At 33.9% G+C, this 20,962-nt stretch overlaps 1 long non-coding RNA gene across 3 annotated transcripts; it reads right to left on the bottom strand.

Annotated features, from left to right (window-relative positions):
• Positions 1-215: 215 nt before the first annotated feature.
• LOC143257362 (uncharacterized) lies at positions 216-13,584 on the bottom strand. 3 transcript variants are annotated; one of them, XR_013031814.1, is made up of 6 exons: positions 13,482-13,584; positions 11,525-11,658; positions 10,345-10,588; positions 9,436-9,502; positions 6,511-6,607; positions 216-1,292 (listed from the first exon to the last, which is right to left on the bottom strand). It is a non-coding gene; the product is annotated as an uncharacterized LOC143257362 (long non-coding RNA). The 3 variants fall into 3 exon arrangements; XR_013031812.1 differs by lacking the exon at positions 216-1,292 and having other exon boundaries at positions 6,358-6,607; XR_013031813.1 differs by lacking the exons at positions 216-1,292; positions 10,345-10,588 and having other exon boundaries at positions 6,358-6,607.
• Positions 13,585-20,962: the final 7,378 nt, after the last annotated feature.

Raw genomic sequence — 20,962 nt, 5'->3', positions numbered from 1 at the left:
AATTTCATTTCTTCTCACGAGTGGCTTTCGTGAATGTCAAAGTGTGAATATGACCATCATATGATCTCTGAGGCGGTTCAGAAACGTATGTAGTCTAACAGTGTGTTTTGCAGAAACACGGAAAGACACGCACGCGTTACTTCAAACATGCAAGGTTCATTATAAATACTTTATTGTGTGAATGATGTTGTGAATTCATTCAAAAACAATAAAAATGTGAACATGCGTCAAGGGAACTAATATCCTTTACTTCGAAGTTGTATAATCTAGTCACACAGTGTGCTTTAAGACTTGGCAAATGGCTTTTTGTTTTCCTTACAGTCTTTCGTGGTTAAAAGTTTTCAAGAATATTTGATTTTGATTGTTTTAAGAAATGTGCAGCAGAAGATGGTTGGGACTTTTATTTTTATCTGCATCACTTAGCTCTGTGTAATCTTCATGTAAGCAGTACATTCACGGTCGTGCAGCACTTAAAATACGGGGCTGGATTCTCGCATCCTCAGAGCACGGAAAGCATACTGTATCGTTCGGTGCTGAAAAATAAACCTACGTCTTAAGCTTTAACACTCCTATGAAAAGTGTTTTCATTTAAATACAAAATGATTAACCTAATATTAATAACCTTTCAAGTTGCTCTGGGGCCTATTAGGCCCCACTTTTCGTAGAAGTGTTAAACGTATTTAGGGAGAAAATAATTTTTTCTTTACTTACAGAAATAATAAGTATTTCTTATTCGTTTTGTCTTTAATCACAAAGCTATTCCATAGGATATGAGCGGCATCATTCGTTTTTAATTTGGGTCTGGTGGTTAGCACGCATGACTCGCGAATTCAATCCCGTCCATCAACATGTTCGCCCTTTCAGCTGTGGGAGAGACATAATGTTACGGCCAATCCGTAAGTTCAAAATTATGAACGGCTAAAAAACGGTCGTTCCAAACATATGTGGGCTGGGCGTGGTACATTGATTAGTGTACATGAACCATATATGGGATGGGCGTGGTCCATAGATTGGCATACCTGAACCATATATGGGTTGGTCAATTGACTAAAATATACAGATTGTGAACAAGAGGAATCCTATTTCGCTGTCCAGTGCCACGAAAATTCACTCCACACTTTTAACGCTTGGGTGCTATATAAGAGTAACCGTCAATCCCCACTCTTCGGTTAGACAAGGATATCTCGAGAGTTGGTGGTGGATGCTCTTCACTTTCTTCCCTAAAAAATGTCGGTTGAGAAATATGGGCGGCTACGTAGAGACAGCCTTCTGAATAGCTTTACGTGAAAACCCTGGGACAAAAAAAACAAAAAAGAAAAACGAAAGAAATATGAAAAGTTCTCTTTTCACTTTGTACTTTTTCTCAAAAAAATTTTATTACACACGAAAAAACCTTTTTTAGCGTCCCACTAAAAATATTTTGAAAATAAAAGTCCCCCAAACATCCAAATTCCACCAATAGATATGTTTGGAACATTAAAAAGGCCCGGCATGGCCAAGCGCGCTAAGGCGTTCGACTCGTAATCCGAGGATCGCGGGTTCGAATCCCGGTCGCACACAACATGATCACCTTTTCAGCCGTGAGGGCATTATAATGTGACGGTCAATCCCACTATTAGTTGGCAAAAGAGTAGCCCAAGAGTTGACGGTGGGTGGTGATGACTAGCTGCCTTCCCTCTACTCTTACACTGCTGAATTAGGGACGACTAACGCAGATAGTCCTCGAGTAGCTTTGCGCGAAATTCAAAACAAACAAATAAAACATCAAAAAATAAAAGTAGATTTTATATTTTGATGAAACATAATCTGAAAAATAAACTCATGAATTTGAAAAACACGAAAAATGTATTTTCTAATTTCGAGTTATATAGTTTTACTTTTATTCTTTTTCAAGTTTAAAACTAGTGCTGTTTTTAAACATTTCCACATCGAATTTCTGAAGAAAACAATGGTCTTAATCCAATTACCCTCATATTTATAAACGCCAACTCCTGTCAGTAAGCAGTAAGTTTAGAACTATAAAATAAACAAAATTCCGGGTTCGATTCCCTGCGGTTAACAGAGCACATATAGCACATCGTGTAGTTTGTGCTAACGAAAATGCATCAATAAATGTACAGCTCGCTCTGTATTACATCTTGCACAAATAAAATTTGACCTGCTTAATGCCATCTAGTGGTAACTATAGAAACTATTATATTTCACAATATATAATTTCAGGTAGAATACGTTTCTTTGTTATCATAAAAGACATTGTTTCCAGTGCAAACTTCTTTTTCTCTTTATATCAGATAAAAATTTCCTGATTTTTGACTCAAAACTCTTATCGCATAATTTCAATTATTCCACACATTAATCTGGTGCTACACCTAAAAACGTTTAGGAAAACCGTACATAACTATCATATACGATACGTAATAATAATTAATAAATTTTCAAGATTACATCATTATGTGTTAACTAAATACTCCTAAATAAGCACAGTAGTTATGTCATGTGATCAAATTTTGATGAATCCAATCACATAATTTTTTTCACTTACAAACTCCGACTCCACATTACTTTACATTTTAAAACAAATAAATGTTTATGGGCAGAATGCTGACAATTTCTTAGAAATGTATAATAATAAAGTTTATTACTAAAGAATGTGCTATCTGTGAAGTATCCATCTCAAGTATCAAAACCAGATTTTTAACGTTGTTAGTTCAGAAACTTACCGCTGAGTCAATGAGCAAAACAAACATAAAACCGAAGTTTTTATGTTACTAAGGTTAGTCAGTTACACCTAATAATATTTTATATTTCATTATGAAAATAAAAAAACAACCAAAACATTTGTTTTTGTCATTTTTACTATTAATTCCACAATATGGCCGACAGGAAATAATCGTAATAATTACAACTTTTTGACGTAGCTACTGGTGGAGTATCATACAACGAAGTACTAAATAAAGAAACTTTTACATCTTGTATTATGAAAAAAATCAAGAACAAATCCCCAGTAATCACTACTGCAATTAGATCTGTGTTCAAGAGATGAACCTATGAGTTAAAAAATAAAACTATTACATGAGCCAATGTGCCGCGGCTAAAAATAATGACTTTAAACTCTAGAATAAGAATGTTTGCTTTATTAAACGTCATAGACTAAAGATTTATTTACATACATTTCGTTTCTAAGAGCGAGACATTATCACCTTCGAAGTGCTTGTAACTCCAACCAAATAATATTTAAGACACGAGCTCCATTTGGCTTTTTTTAATACGTTAACGAGTTTTTACGTATTACGGCGTTTTTTGAAAAGATTAATACTTCCGTATTTTTTCAGTTATTCGAGTTTTCGTTCTACACGCGATGTTGTGATAATTTTGAAATTCACTTTTTGTCCTTCAGCCATATATTATTTCGTTTTTATTTCATGCAAAGCTACTAGAGGGCTACCTGCTCCTAACTTAGTATGGTTATGCCTAAGATGGAAGTCAGCTTGTCAAAACGAACTCTTCTATTTACAAAAGGAATTTAAACCAGTTTTTCAAATCGACCATCCTGACCATTAGGCCCCGTATGCTCATTAATGTTTAATTCTTTTAAACTTTTTGGTTACAGTTTTTTTTTTTGTAAAAAAATTCTCACCATATGTACGTTTTATGCTACTACCCCTTTCGTTGTTGTTGCATAATTTAATCAGTAACTCATAATATCGGTTGGTGGGTCTGTTAGTATTTTATGTATTTTACTTATCTTCTCCCCACCTTTACCAACAAATGGTTATGATCAATAACTATATTTCCTTTACCGAGAAAGACTATTTGTGAAGAAAAGGATAGCTATTTGGTAAGCCTAAAAGCACGCCGTGTGACTGGATTATACGTGTTTCACATTTTTATTGTTTTCGAGTGGATCTCCAACATTATTTGTATCACATACACGGTCGATAACTAACATACTATGAGATTTGTACAAAAAATGTATTCATCTGTTGTAAATTCTCTCTTTATTTTGACTGTTAATATATTGGAAACATTTCTTCTCCCCCAAAGGCTAATAAAATATTATCAATATATCATTACCAAAAAGTGGTTGAAACATATCTGTAACGGTTGATGGCCATTAAAATAGTGAGGAACAACCAAAGACAATTTCACGGACAGCCAACTCACAAATCCGAGATTCGATCCACCGCATTGTAAAGTGTTTGTAATTAAACGCAACGGGCTATTTCTACTGTTCCCACTTCTACTGTTAAAAGCCTTCAGACATACTGCTGAACCAATAAAGGGGGGTGCAGATATTCCGTTGTAGCTTTACACTATAGTTCCTCCGTTTTGTTTTTAACACGAGACAATTTCTAATTCTAATAACTGTTTAGTGTAATTTAAGTATAGTGCAAATACTTTTTGTCAATGCTAAATAAACAAAACACCAGACAGAACCAGTATAACACTGGATGATTATTTACCGTTTCGCTGTTATAGGTGAAACTTCAAACTCAAATGAAACTATTACACCAAAAAAAGAATTTTAAAAACTTTATGTTTTCGAAAATTAAAGCTATCTTAAAAGCAAAAAAGTTAAAATAAACTATTTTAAAATTTGTATTTTAACTTCTATATATTTTCGATTTTAATTTTGAGAGTATTATCCTTACCAATAATTTTGACCACCAGATGGCAATTAGGATTAAGAAATATTGATGCTAATCAATAAAACATTTGTTACCCTACATGTATTCTAATGAATACTTTAGGTTTGTTAAACCCTAACAACGCCTTTATTTCCATTCAAAAACATTTAAAACAATTTAAATTTTCAATGTTTTATAATAGAATGGAAAAGATATCTAAAGGTTAAAGGTTTGATTCTTTTTACATAAATGTAAGAACTATAAAAATAGCTGCATATTTTCATTAAAATCGGAATATTTAATCTTTATGTTCTATGACCCAGCTTTCACTAACTCTTTTGTTCGTTTACGCTAATCTTAGACCCATCCTCAAATCACGTTCATAAGTCCAACAAGTTGTACTTTAATAATTATGATAAAAAAAAAATGAAACTTTAATGTAGAACATGACAGCTGTAACGGATTCACAAGGTGTTTCAGGATGTTCGTTACTACATTCTACAGGGTGGCCCGTAAGTCCCTACCCATCATATGTTATTATGTTATATTCAATTATGCAATTCTTTTTTTTCAGAGAAATATGGCCGATGTTGAGGAAAATGTCTCACAGAACATGGCGTCGCTTAATATTATGCAGCGAGAATGAGGGACAGCACACAGATACACTGGATACATAAGATATATTGATGGGTAGGGACTTACGAGCCACCCTGTATAACACAAGGAATAACACGGCAACACCAATTCGGTCAAACTGATGTGGACATGCGCTGAATTTTGATATCAAGAACAAAACTTGTCATAAGTCAATATAAACTCTTTGTGCCTTGTTCCAATCCTTGTAGAAAACAATATAATGCATATTATGTAATTATTGACTTGTCTGTTTAGAATTCTATAAGCTTTGAAACACGACACATTACCATAGCTTGGACACACCAGTATCTTGTGAACTACATGACTGACTAACATCCTACACAAATTAAAACATCAACATACTTGTAGTCTGTACCAATGTTTAGTGTGTGACCAGAATGTTGGAAGCATTTAGTGTTTGTCAAGAACCTATATATGAGACTAACCAAGTACCATATAATAGGTGAGAACCTGACAAGACTTGGTTCTAGTCTACTAGCAGCCTACAGCTGAATGTTTGTTTTTGAATTTTGCAGAAAGCTACACGAGGGCTATTGCGCACTAGCCATCCCTAATTAACCAGTGTAAGACTAGAGGAAAGGCAGCTAGTCATCACCATCCACTGCCAACTCTTGGGTTACTCTTTTACCAACAAATAGTGGGATTGATCGTTACGTTATAATGCACCCACGGCTGAAAGAGCAAGCACGTTTGGTGGTGTGACAGAGATTCTACCCCGAAACTCTTGGATTACAAGTTGAGTGCTTTAACCACTGGGCCCCAGCTGAGAGTGATCAGGTACCATATGACAAGTGAGAACCTGATGAAGCTTGGTTACAGTCTACCAACAGCCTATATCTTTGTATGTTGTACCTGAAATTTACTCAACCACAAACCATCCTTAAATCAATTATGTAGGAGAAATGAACAGTTAACAGACATGAGCTAATTAATAATGGTGAATGGCACTCTGTAAAAGGTCACAGCATGTGCACTAATCCCTTCATTCACTCAACATTAAAAAAAAAAATCCTATATTTAAAAATTAGATAATTCATCATGTATCATTAGTTTTCTTAAATCACAAGAAGGCTTTTACCTCTTTTACACTTTATTGTAAACATATAGAATGAATACATAGAGAAATATTTAAACAGGTTACTTTTCATTAATTGTCTGGTCACATTTCACATTATTGAGACATGAAATAGACAGCAGGACATAGATTGGTAAACAACTAGTTTACCAGTTTATCAGAAGTGTTTTGGTCAGGTCATTTTTCCACCACCATACTTAAAACACATCTTCCTTGAGTAAGGCAACTGAATCAAGCCCAAAGGTGACTGAAAAAATAAAAAATTCATATTACATGTATGTAAAAGCACGGCATGCCAAAATAAGAGATTTTACCGGAAAAACATTTGTTGCAAGTTGCCTACAAGGTCCACTTCAAACACTGCAGAATTGTAAATAGCTTGGAAATTACTCATGTTAAAAAACAATAGAATCCTTTAAGTACCATGTTCTTATGAAACAATAAAAACTTTTTTTTTTTCTGTTCAGAAATTTGATATATAAATACACTTTATGTTGATTTTTGTAAGAGATCTGGAAGATATTTTGTACAAAATCTGTTATTTTAACATCTGTAAGTCACGCATTTTGTTTACAGACTTCAATTCATTTTCCTAGAAACTAACAATTGGCTCATAAAAATATTGCAAAATAACCAACAATTGTGTTTTGACCTACATTCAATAAAACATCAAGTCTCTTTAATCAAAACAATTTTTTTGAATTGGTGCAAGAAAACCATGACTTATCTCAATCTAATAACCTTCTACTCAACTGTAACTTTATTTCATAATTAGTAATCTATAACTGAACCACAAGCAAGTGAAAATAATTAACTTACCTTCTTGACTGGACAAAACATGTATTTTGTCACATCTATGTTAATGTGTAGCTATTATTATAACAAAAAACTTTGTATAACAATCCACAAATTTCAGCAGTTTGCAAATAAAATGTTCCAGACACATTTCAACGTTTACAAAAGTAACATCGGATCTCTCTCGAGTTTTTGTCATAACATCAGATAATAATGTCTCCTCTACCTTATAATATTTTATAATTAAACTGCAAAAAGATTCATCCACCAATCAGACATGGGTGTATGTATATTTATAACCTATTAGAAGTGAAATTTACCTAACTTTTAAACGAGATGAATGTGTGAACATTTAAACTTACGAGAAAGACGCATGGATCCTCAACTAGTGGAAACTTTCAATTTATATAACTTAATTATGCTTATATAACTACCTACTTCATCAAAAATTATTTTATAATTAAATTATAAAAACAAAACATGTAAATTTTAGAACAGTCTGAGAACTGGATTGATCTGAGACATTAATTCCTTTAAATACTATCTCATATGACCTTCAGCTCAACATTATTCACACTATTGCTACTGACCACAAATAATTTAGCTCACCTCAGTCACTTGTGGATCAAAACTACATCTATAAATACAAAAAATCTAAATTTCCACACCTCTTTAGATAATTTATTTTTAAATAATACTAAGCTGATCCAAGGGTATTTGTTATCTTTATAAATGTAAGTTTTGTACCTTTTGTAAGTTTCTATACTATGAGCCAGATCATGCCACCTAACTCTATTTTCAAGAAACACAACACAATAAAAACAATGAACAATCATACCAGAACGACACAAACTTCACCACTGTTTTAGTTGTGCCTTAATTTTCCACGAGTGTAACGTCAAACACTAACTACATGACAAGTGCTTCACTGACTACTCGTGGTTTTAATCAGTAATCTTAGATCATTTTCTTTCATGAACTATCTACACTAATAAACCAATACATTCTTCAAAATTGTGTGTGTAAAAGAGCCTGTCTCCAAACAAATAAAAGCTATAGGTGCTGACTAGGCTCAGATGTATCTCCCAAAAGAGATTATAATTGTTTACATTAAAATAAAAGGATGATAAAACTGGATTAAGAAATTCATCTGATATGTAAGACTTGGTATGTTGAAGACTGGTAGTGTTTATAAGATTTAAATTATATTAAACAATAAACTAAATAAAATACTACCTCACCTGCCTTTACAAATTATATCATTTACTACCAATGGAGTCAACACTTTCCATCACATGTTATTTAGTCTAACTAGCAAATAACCTGTAAAAAATATTCAGGCAACTAGTACCACTCTCCCACATCATGATATATTGTAATCTCATATTTCATGGCTAACTGAAAGAAATAAATCCTGCAAAATCAAGTTTGACCAACAAATGCAGTCAAAGTAGTCAAACGTTGGTAAATTCATTTGCAAGTAAATTATAATAATTCGTGTAATGAGTTACTGCCATATTCAGAGAACAATTACTGGTAAAAATCAGTTACATTAACAACTTGAATATATAGAGAGCCAGTGTGTTTTGGTAAAACTACATTCCAACAATGACTTTTACGGCATGTTGCTTAGCAATGAAAGTATAATTTCTCAATTTAGTCTCTATTGATTACAGAGTTTTTAAATAAAAACTGGTGATACAGTAGGTAATAGATTAATTCAGAAATGATTTATGTTCAAAACTGAATCAATATTTATTACTTTCATTATATATTTTATGTACATGGCCCTAGGCTAGGTGATTCCATACTATGTCTAAGATTATATCAACACTCACTACTCTTATAAGGTTTCACAACCCTTTGCACTCCTCACACTAAAATTACTAGTAAAGGTCAGACAGTAACAGAACTATTCTAGCTGGATGAATAAAATTTGACTTTATGACTCCTCTTTTTGAGAAATGAAGCATAACATAATGCGCACTGGCTCTTATACAGATTAGATACTGTTTTTACTGTTGAAACACTAGGGTTAACAAAGTGGATGAAACCACTCACTTTCTCTGTAGAATACATACAGCAAGTGGATTGAATGGCATTAACAACATTCTAGATGACAAAGTCATGGGCCTACAAGCAATTTGCAGTATAAATAGTTTACAAAAAAATATAATTTTTAGGTTAAACATGCAATAAACAGTCTTTGTATTTGAAAGATTCATACTAAACTAAGTGCAAATATGATGATCCAGGTTCATCATTTAAAAACCAACTTACCAACCATTAGGAAACACTTATTGGATGACAAAAACTGGTGGATGCCACGAAATAAATAATCTTCATTCTGTAAATAATTTTTCAAAATTTATAACTTACTGATTACAGATCAAAGAAGCTTACAAAATTAAGCCAAAATGAAAACTTAACTCAGTAATTACTACAGATACTTTACTATACTGGTCTAACTAGGAGTACACAGTGTGACATCAATATTAATAATTAGAGGAAGTTAAGTAACTTTACTTACTCATCTAAAGTTTATCTAAAGTTTATACAAACTTGGTAAACAACCAAAAGCAAATTAAACACTTAACTATGAAAACAATTATAAAAAGGAACACAGATAAATGTCTTAAAAATTAAAAGGTGTAGTAGATAATTACTGAAGGCCTAATGTATTTTAGAAACTTAAATATGAGATCGTTAATTGAGAACTAGTTTTGATAAGCTACCCAGCATAGAAAATCGAGATGATCCGACTTAAAATACCTAATAAATTCCACATTATTTAAATACTTGTTTTAAATCTTCACGTTAACAGAAAATTTTCCATGATTACTTTAACTAAATCTGTAAACCATCTTGTTTTTAACAGTTCACCACAAAACTTACCAACATTAACTCATGATTCAAAGTTGATCTGTTATCTACAGTATTAGCTTTTTAAATTTATTTATATCTTTCTTTTCAATGACATTACTTGAAAAACGGTTGATCATACAAGAATAGCATGAACACCTTATCACTGTTTTGTGGTGTAACAAACACCAACTAAGTGACAAGTGCTTCACTGACTGCTTGTGGCTTTAATGTATAACACCAAATCATTTAGCTTTCTTAACAAATCAAATCATGCTTAATTTGTAATAAGTTACACTTAGCTATCTGCTATAGACACGTAAATACCCAAGACCATAATCACACACTTTATCGAAACCAAGACTGCCAGTGGTGATGCTGGCCCTCCGTATTCCTTCTGACACACCTGTCTACTTGCAATAAAGACATCCTGCCATGAGGATGAGGGCTTGTAACTAGATGGCAGTGTAGGTGTTTAAACTCAAGAACCAGAAGGAGAAAGAATCTTGGATGAGCCACCATTTGTCAGACACACGTGGATGCCATCTTTAGAAAGTGTAGATAGATTCCCCTAGTTAAATACAGAAAACAGCTGGAAATGACCTTCGGCAGGAACACGTAACATGATTACTGTGACAAGTAAGTCTAAAGTGTAAGTTCCTATTCTAAGAGCTAGATGATGCCACCTAACTCTACTCTCAAGAAACTCAACACAATAAAAACAATGAACAATCATACCAGAACGATATGAACTTCACCAATGTTTTAGTTGTGCCTTAATTTTCCACAAGTGTAACGTCAAACACTAACTATGTGACAAGTGTTTCACTGACTGCTTGTGGTTTTAATCAGTAATCTTGGATCATTTTCTTTCACAAACTACCTATCCCAATATCTGAATACACCAGTTAATAAACCAATAGATTATTATTATATATATAAATAATGCATTTCTCTACTTGTAAAATCCTAACATTCTTATTTGACACTTAAAGTTGTTATACATGTAGATGTCTTAATTGGCTAAGATAGCCTAAGTCTAATTATTAGTAACTATATAAAACATTTAACAATAAGCCAAAAATAACTGCTGAAACTTCCCATTTTGTTATTTGTTTAAGATGGAAAACAATACATTAAAATGTAAAATTCCACGTACAACTAAATTTCTTGTATAAATTACAGAACTCTTGTATCAACTATCAAATGATTAACTGGCCCTTAAATCAATAACAAACTACCATTGTGTTTAACGTAATGTTGGTTTCACAGTTACAACACTCACACTAAAGATCCAATCAACTTGTACAACTCACAAAACAGATGAACTTAAACTGTGTACATTGTGTGTGACTTACATTACTGTCATCAACCCAGTACCACTTTAATATAAGTTTAGAAATACGTGTTAAAAACTGAAACACAAGGACTCCATCTGTATATCTTGGGTTAACTATGCATAATATACAACAGAGCTGATACTGAACGTACTGAAACTATAACATACCTCTCTTGTTGCTAAATCATTGGGGTAAACATCTCCGGCAAAATCCTGGTTGGAGCCATGAAGACTGTTCTTTTCATCATGTTTAAAAAAATGACAACTGTTTCACAAAATAATTAAAAGATGCCATACATCATCTGAAAATAAGAAACAATCAGAATATATTAAGATAGCCATGATCTAAAAGATATTATTAATATATAAGTAATAAATCTTCTTTATTTGAATAATAAAAAATATAAAATCAAGACGTGCTGTTATGTTAATATTTTAAAAATTATATTATTCTCACAAAGCACCAACTACAACACAGACTTGAAATAATTTCTCCTTACCCACAAACTTATTCAGAGAAAGAGAAGGCAATTCTTTTAGAATAAAGACATTACACTTCTAATAATTCTGTTTAAAAAACAGTTCACTGAACACCTGTGAAACTCTGAAAAGTTCAGTTTGAAATACATTTTTTAAAGTTATTTTTATTTGACTGCCATTTGCATTCTTAAACAAGTTAAGTCACACCAGCATGATATGAATAGCACTACCATTTTAGTTTTCCCACAAGTGCATGGCTAAGAACAAACTATTCAATTACAAGTTATTCTCCAGTTTTCTGGCATCCTTAAGCACATAATTGACTTTTAAACACATTTTCTATAACTTCATATAATAACCTTTATTCATGTCTAAGCACAATATGTAATAAACCTAAAATATTTTGATACAAATTTAACCAGCTAAAACTCTCTCTCTCTTTTGGAAATTTAAAATCATTAAACTAAAAATTATTTATACAATATCAGCTCTTGAGAACAAGACTGTCTTATAAATTTAAAGTAACTTATCACTGGTTAAACAGTCTTTAATGAAATAAAACTTATGCAAAATACCAAATACTGAAAAACTATGAAATATTATAAATAATTATAAGGTCAACATATGGTACTAGAAATATTTTTTGATTAATAATTTTTCATAAAATAAAACATTAGGCATAGCATACATGCACATTTTTTTATGTTAGCATGTTCCTTCTCTATCATTTTTGGTTTTACAAAAGTTTAATACTTTTGATTATCAACCACAGTACACTGCCTCCCACCCATAACATCACACACACTGGCTCAAATTGTGGTCCAAGATATAAATATAGATTACAAGTAAAAAATTAATTATTAGGCTTAGGGCTATTTCTCCACTGAACACAAGTATACAAGTCAAGAAATATATACAAATTACCATCTCTATTTACTTTATTCTAGTAACAGACAAAGTGATCGTTTATAATTTATATATCACAATTACTTGATACACTGGCATGGTCTTTGTATAATGTACATCAACCTTACAATTACTGACATTTTTACTAAATAATTGCTTTTCCATCATTTACTATAAAAAAATTTACATTTCTTTGTTTTCAATTTCCCTCTCCAAACCCAACTTACACAGATAATTAATAGTAATAATAGATAACTTTAAAATACACTGATCGTAAATTTTATGTTACCACTAACAGTAATAAATTCAAATAATAATATGGGCTAAATAAATTAAGGTTTCTTAAAATAATAATTAACGTAACCTTAGTCAATAACTGAGTGACACTAAAGTTTGGGCAAAGTAAGGCATTAAAATTTAAATTTCAAAAACAAAGGAAAACGGAAAATAATATCATAATAAGTATTTTATTTTCAACAGCGATAACATTACTAATATTAGTAATAAACTTAATGCTTCTACCTCTGCAGGATTCAACCAATAATTAATATTATTTAACCTAACAAAACACGCCATTATCACAAATATTCGAAGTAAAATTAAACGTTCACGAAGAACTTCAAATTCATGAAACAGAATTCATGTTTTCACGCAATTTACTTTAAACAAATAATAATAATAAAACATTGTATTCCAAAAATTACTTAAAGATGCGAATGGATATTTTTATCATATTTACCATTGTTCACAACACGTTCAGAGAACCACAAACAATGAAGGTTCCACATGCCATTTACTACCAAAAAAAGCTCCCTCTTGCGAAAATAATGACGTCTTTAAAAATCATTATTTCAAATCAAAATACAATTAAATAGATTTATCTCAAATTGTACGTTTCCACCCATCATAACACTAATTATGTGTTATATTATAAATAAACATACAACTTATAAAGTACAGTAACCAGAATTAATATATATGCAATGGACAGTCTATCTTAGAAATAAATTTTCTAAAAGTAGAATATTTTTGTTATATTTCTAACTATATACAATAGCTCGTTTATTAAGTTAATATTTTATAATAATTTAGGCAACAAATAATAAAAGGAAAACACTACATTATTTACTTTTTAAACTAAGTTCTTTCTTTATACCTTCCTAAAATATCAAATTAGTACGATTCATCTAAAATAAAACAATTTTAAGCTCATCGGTACAAGACAACAACAAAGTGCTTTAATGTAGACTCGGTTCCACAAACTAATTGAGTAAAATATTCTTTGTCTTTAATGTTTTTTTTTTGTTTGTTTTTTTTGCTGAGCAAAGACTGTTTTCTTTTAGATTTGAGTTTGAACAACAGAAATAGTTCATGTTCCGTTTACAAGAAGGATTTAATTTCTGTTTTAACTCATAGAGCTTTTAAAATGAAAAGTACAAATGTGGCTTCATATCTGGAATTTGAAAACGTCGAATATTACCTAAAGAGCAACTTTTTTGCTGAAACTAATCAGAGGGTTTATAAAAATATTACGTTCGAAATGTAAGTATTTCCAATGCATAAATATTTCATACACGTAAATTATTTCCACCTAATAGTCTAGCCATTTCTGAGTTCTACATATTAAAGGGCTTTTCCAAGGCCAACAATTCTATTCCAACACTCTGACTGTCGAAAATTGCTGAAAAATATACGCGTATCTCAATTAAACATATTTAAACTGGCTACATAATACAAAACTTAACGAGTTGAAATAAAGAATTTCTGATAATGAATGGAAGTTCAATTCCAATACTTATGTTTATTTCAATCATACATGTAACAAGACGCACTTGGCAATAAAAACTTTGGGGTTTTAAACAATGTTGCATAGACATAATAAATTTTATTAATAAGACGGTTGGAAGCCTAAATAACAGTTCTTGTTTTTATAAAAAAATCTTAACTTTATAGGTATTTTTTGATAAGTCTGGCCAGAATTCTCTTTCATCCCTTTATTCAAAACAAAAATGTATAAATGGATTTAAATTGACATCTGAATCACAATAGCTTGTTTGTTTTTTGGAATTTCGCACAAAGCTACTCGAGGGCTATATGTGCTAGCCGTCCCTAATTTAGCAGTGTAAGACTAGAGGGAAAGCAGATAGTCATCACCATCCACGGGCAACTCTTGGGCTACTCTTTTACCAACGAATAGTGGGATTAACCGTCACATTATAACGCCCCCACGGCTGGGAGGGCGAGCATGTTTAGCGCGACTCGGGCGCGAACCCGCGACCCTCAGATTACGAAACGCACGCCTTAACGCGCTACGCCATGCCAGGCCTATCACAATAGCAATTATAATGTTATGAGTATCTCGTGAAGTCGCTACGGCCCAGCATGGCCAGATGGTTTAGGCACTCGACTCGATATCCGAGGGTCGCGAGCTCGAATCCCCGTCGCACGAAACATGCTCGCCCTTTTTTCCGTGGAGACGTTTTAACGTAACGGTCAACCCTACTAATCTTTGTTTAAATGTAGCCCAAGAGTTGGCGGTGGGTGGTGATGACTAGCTGCCTTCCTTTTAGTCTTATACTGCTAAATTAGGGACGGCTAATGCAGATAGCCCTTCAGTAGGTTTCCGCGAAATTTAAAACAAACAAACCCTTTCAGCACATTCATCATAAATATTCGATTTAAGAAAAAGTAAAATAAAAAATGATGCTATGTCCTCTTAACAAATCATTAAAATATATATCCTTTACAGAAAAACAAATAGTAAATTGATTTCATTCAAGTGTTTGAAACCTAATTGATAACATTTTGCTTTATTTATTTAGATGGACATGTAATTTTTATTTTTGTTATTCCTTATTTTAATAAAGTTGGTCAACAGATGGCACTTAAAGCGCACATTAAAGCTCTGTTTGTTTTTTTTTTTTTTTTATTTCGAGCAAAGCTATATGAGGGATATCTGCGCTAGCTGTCCCTAATTTTGCAGTGTAAGACTAGAAGGAATGCAGCTAGTCATCGCCGCCCACCCCCACCGTCAACTCTTGGACTACTCTTTTACCAACGAATAGTGAGATTGACTGGACATTATAACCCCTCACGGTTGAAAGGGCGAGCATGTTTGATGCGACGGAGATTTAAACCCACGACCCTCGAATTACAAGTCGAACGCCTTAACCCACCTGGCCATGCCAGGCCAAACTCTATTAAAGAGAAAAATAGAAACAAGTAACTTTGAAAATAAATTTTCCACTTCATCAATTTGTACCAATTAAAGAGGGTATTAGATTTTAAATCATTAAATAATGATAAAATATAAGATCGCACAGTCGGAAATGTAGGAAAATAACGAGAAGATAAATAAACTTCCATTTAATGTTGGTTTGAAATATAAGTTTTAGCTTCATATGAACAGTATTTAATTTTTTAATGTTGTGTCCTCGTTTGTTTAATGGACACAAAATACCAAACCTTAAACATTCTAATATATTTTGCGAGTTAGAATAAATTAGACAAATCACATAACGTCATTGTGAAATAAAATATCTGCCGCTAGTCAAGTCTTACCAGCAATGGAATCTTCGACTCTGAGTGGAATTTTCTACTATAATTTCTGATCTAAATAGGCTGGGCGTGGCTAAATCGTTTACGTGCCGAACTGTGAATCCAAAGGTCCATTTATTTTAACCCGTTGCTGGGAAAACGTGCTCCGCACTTTAGAGCCATGAGTGCTTTATAAAAGTGATAGTCAAATCTCACTTTTCAATTATGTTAATGAAATTGATAGCAGCGAGTGGCGTTCACTAGCAGTTTCCTGTGCCCTCTGTTGTTTGAATTGTAAATTATGAAGCTTCGCATGGAATTCCACAAAAGCAATAATGGACAGCACGTGCAGAAACGTAGTTTATCTGTATACATAAACCTACCTATCTGTATTCATACACAAACGTAGTTTGTAAAACGACGCTCTTGAAAAAATATATTTACATATTTCTGGGCAGGTGTGTGGGTTGTTTTTCTGAAAGCAAAGCCACATCGGGCCATCTACTGAGTTCACTGAGAGAAATCGAACCTCTCTTATTTTAGCGTTGTAAATCCGTAGACTGTCGGGGGACTGGACAGATGGTATGATTTACTTGAACAATAGAATTTTACCAGGTCGGTATGGCGTTTGACTCGTAATCTGAGAGTCGCGTGTTCAATTCCCCGTCGCACCAAACATGCTCGTCCTTTCAACTGTGGGGGCATTATATGTGCGGTCAATCCTACTATTCGCTGGTAAAAGAGTTGCCCAAGAGTTGGCGGTAGGTGGTGATGACTAGCTACCTTCCATCTAGTTTTACACTATTAAATTAGGGACGACTAGCTCAGATAGCCCTCGTGTAGCTTTGCGCTAAATACCAAAGAAAACAAACCTAAGTACCCGAACTTTTGATAATTTCAATTACATTTTCTCATAAAACGTACCTGCTGTTATTTATTAGATGTTATTCCAATTAGCTTACAAAATGATTAAATCTAATAAAAGATATAAGTAATTAACAACAACTTCAACAGGGGGCTACTTTTCTCTATCCATCCCTGTATATATGTATGTATATACATATGCACTGTTGGAAATAACTATGGTCTGCTTGTTTCAAGTTAAGCACGGAGTTACACAACGAGTCCTCTTCCCACCACAGGTATCAAAACCCTGTTTCTAACGTTGCAAACCTACAGACATGCTGCTGTGCCACTCACTGATGGGGAGCAATAATTATTTCAACAGTAAATAAAATGGGTGGAAACTACAAATAATACGTTTTAGCAAGAGATGCGTGGAAACTCCAAAACTTGTGTCGTTAGTAATAAAAGTAGTCGAAACAGAAAGTCTGTACTTTTCAGATGGTGTTTTTAACCAGTGAGTTAACTAAGTGTAAGTGTACATCTGTGAACATTATCTCCAGAACAGTAAGCACGAATGGGTCTGTATGAATGTGTAGCTGCTATAAAATCACATATCACCAAATCGAAAGGCTGATATTGGAATCAGACTGTAAAAAAATGTGGTGACCAATGCTGAAGAAGTGTGGTCTTCACAAATGACTCATAATTTGTTTGATAACAGTCAAATATAGAATTTGTTTTATGGCATAAAAATGTTGTTACTGTCAACGTACGACGTTTACAGTGAAGCGTGCTGGAAACCAATAAAACTCTGAGATGAATTTCATCTAATGGTGTTTGAGGTCCACAACAAATTGATGGAACCCTAACTGCTGACAGATACATGCTTCTCCATTTGGAACACGACGTTTTGACCAGGGATTTATCTTCCAACAAGACATGCGGCCAATACAGTGAAACGATACCTAGTACACTGTTGAACTTATTACTTCTAGCTTGAATTTTCTGTAATAATGTATTGTAATAATAATAAATTAACAATTTACTTATAACTACTCATTGTTTGTGACTTCTATATTTGTATCACTATTAAAATTCTGTATTCATTTCCGATACTGTATGTATATACGTTCTCATGATGTGCTGTAATTTTCTGGTTATTTACATTTATTTTTGATCTTTTGTTAATTCTAAACTATAATACCGTATAAAACAAGAAATTTCCTATTGTTATTCAAACAGTTTAATTTTCAGTACTGGGCGTGGTCTTAAAGTTAGCTTGCCGCGCTGCTTATCGTGGAGTCTAAGGTTTGAAACGCTTCGCCACTGAGTTAATTTCACATTTTAGGCTATAAGTGAATTACAAAATGAACAGCCAGATCCGCCATTCGACTTGAGAATTGAACAAAATCCTTCAAACAACGAATACATATCTCTTTCCCCCTGATGACTAGTTTCAACATACAGACGGCTGTATCTGGACCGGCGGTTGCTGCCCAGATCCTTCTTCTTCTATTACGGTAGGTGTTTAGGTATAAGATTAATATTTCTTGCGAAACGTCAGTCCCCTGGGGTGCTCGAAGACTAAACAGTCCCCCTTCAACCCCGCACATGGTAGAAATTAGAAAAATAATTAAGTGAATGGATAACAAGGATAGACAAGTTGATGGGTGTGATTTTATTCTATTCTTAAAACTGCTTGTCTGGTAGGCGTGGCAGGCAACAAAGCGAAGGCAAAGCAACACTCCCCCCCCAATAAAAAAAAAAAAAGAGACGACGAGAAGCAGGCAGGATTTGTTGTATGTCTTCTCAGGTTCAGTACGGTTTTATTGAGAACGGTCGAAAGGCGTATTAGTTGATGTCATAGGTTACGAAACGTACTGTGGTTGTTTGGGTGTTCTCGGATTAGTTGGGCGACGTCGGGAACGTTCAGCACTAAAATGAAAAATATGGTAATAACAACCATTATGTAGAATGGCATCGGCAACATATTTGGTGGTGGTTACTATTTTCATGAAGCTAGCAGGTTGTCTGGTAGATTTTGAGAAGATACGATGCACGTCGTATATTTCAGACTTTGTCTGGCTTTCTGGCCCGGCATGGCCAAGCGTGTTAAGGCGTGCGACTCGTAATCTGAGGGTTGCGGGTTCGCATCCCGGTCGCGCCAAACATGTTCGCCTTTTCAGCCGTGGGGGCATTATAATGTGACGGTCAATCCCACTATTCGTTGGTAAAAGAGTAGCCCAAGAGTTGGCGGTGGGTGGTGATGACTAGCTGCCTTCCCTCTAGTCTTACACTGCTAAATTAGGGACGGCTAGCACAGCTTTGTGTAGCTTTGTGCGAAATTCCAAAACAAACAAACAATTGTCTGGCTTTCAATGGCGTTTTTGATCTCGGACGGGTGTATGGAAGGGTGTATTCCTCTCAAAAAAACAGAGAAAAGGTTCGTTGGGCTTTTTGTCGGAGAGCATCTGATGTTAATTTGAGTGTTTCACGGTTCGCAAAAGTATGAAAGGTCAGCAGGAGTTGACGGTTGGAGGAGAATACCTCCTCGGTGAAGGATCCGTGTTCTATAGGGGTCTAAGGAAGCGCCAGGCTTGGGGGATAAACGTAGCTTTTTGTAGAAGCGAAAGTTGGGGTGGTAGACCGGCGGGACAGAAGGCGTGGCTGCCCAGATACTCGTAAGGTATCGTTTGTATTAACATTTCGTTATTGTTATTTTCTCCTACCAAGTTCATTGAAAGAAACGTTAATACTAACACAACAGAATGAAAACCGTTTAAAAGACATTACACTAACCTTCCTTCAGTTATTTACATGAACTTTATAAATAACAGCGAATAAGACAAAACTGCTTAATTTCAAATCATTTTCGGAAGTTTCGTTTTGTTCTTGTTGTTGTTAAGAAGAAAACTAAACAACCTAAACAAAGAATTGTCAATGTTGTGTCCACCGCTAATATCGAAACCCAGTTTTTAACATTATAAGTATTGAAAGGTGTTTTTTTTTGTTTTGATTTTAAATTTCGCACAAAGCTACTCGAGGGCTATCTGCGCTAGCCGTCCCTAATTTAGCAGTGTAAGACGAGAGGGAAGGCAGCTAGTCATCACCACCCACCGCCAACTCTTGGGCTACTCTTTTATCAAGGAATAGTGGCATTGACCGAAACATTATAAAACCCCTACAGCTGAAAGGGCGAGCATGTTTGGTGTGCCGGGGATTCAAACTCGCGACCCATGGATTACGAATCGAGTGCCTTAACCACCATCTTGAAACGTACCGCTAAGCTACTCAGTGAGGGAAGGAGAGGCATTATCAGAAGCCCTTCAGTTTTCATCGATTGTTGCGGAAGCTGAATAAACGAGTTCAAGCTTTTTGTCGTCACAAAACACAGATCTGGGTCTGCCATTAGACGAGATTTTATTTCACGAATCTACAGGGTTTGTATTGTTAAGGGAGTGAGTCTTAATGTATACTGGGGTAAAAGCCTCATTTATCGACACCAAATACGCAAAGAGCTAAAACGAAACTTTGAAACTCTTGATCAAATACATTTAGAGCAAAAAAAGAAAACAGAATGCTCTCCTACAACACAAAGCCATCATCGTTTACAAACAACCTACTAAACCCTGGGGGAGGGGACAGAAACGAACATTTGGACATTCGAAGAACACAAGCTATTTAAATATTTTGTTAGCTTTAACTGAAGCTTCATCAGTTCTAAACATGTATACTTGGAGATGCTTCAACTGTGTCCAACTTTTTCCATTTTCCGGCTTGCTGCTAAAATATTACCTCTCACAGAACGAGCATCTGATTTGGAAGAAAACTACATAG

Source organism: Tachypleus tridentatus, chromosome 7 (assembly GCF_004210375.1).
Source record: "Tachypleus tridentatus isolate NWPU-2018 chromosome 7, ASM421037v1, whole genome shotgun sequence".
NCBI lineage: Eukaryota > Metazoa > Arthropoda > Merostomata > Xiphosura > Limulidae > Tachypleus > Tachypleus tridentatus.
The sequence above is the reverse complement of the archived record's forward strand: the minus strand, read 5'-3'. Positions and strand labels throughout refer to the sequence as shown.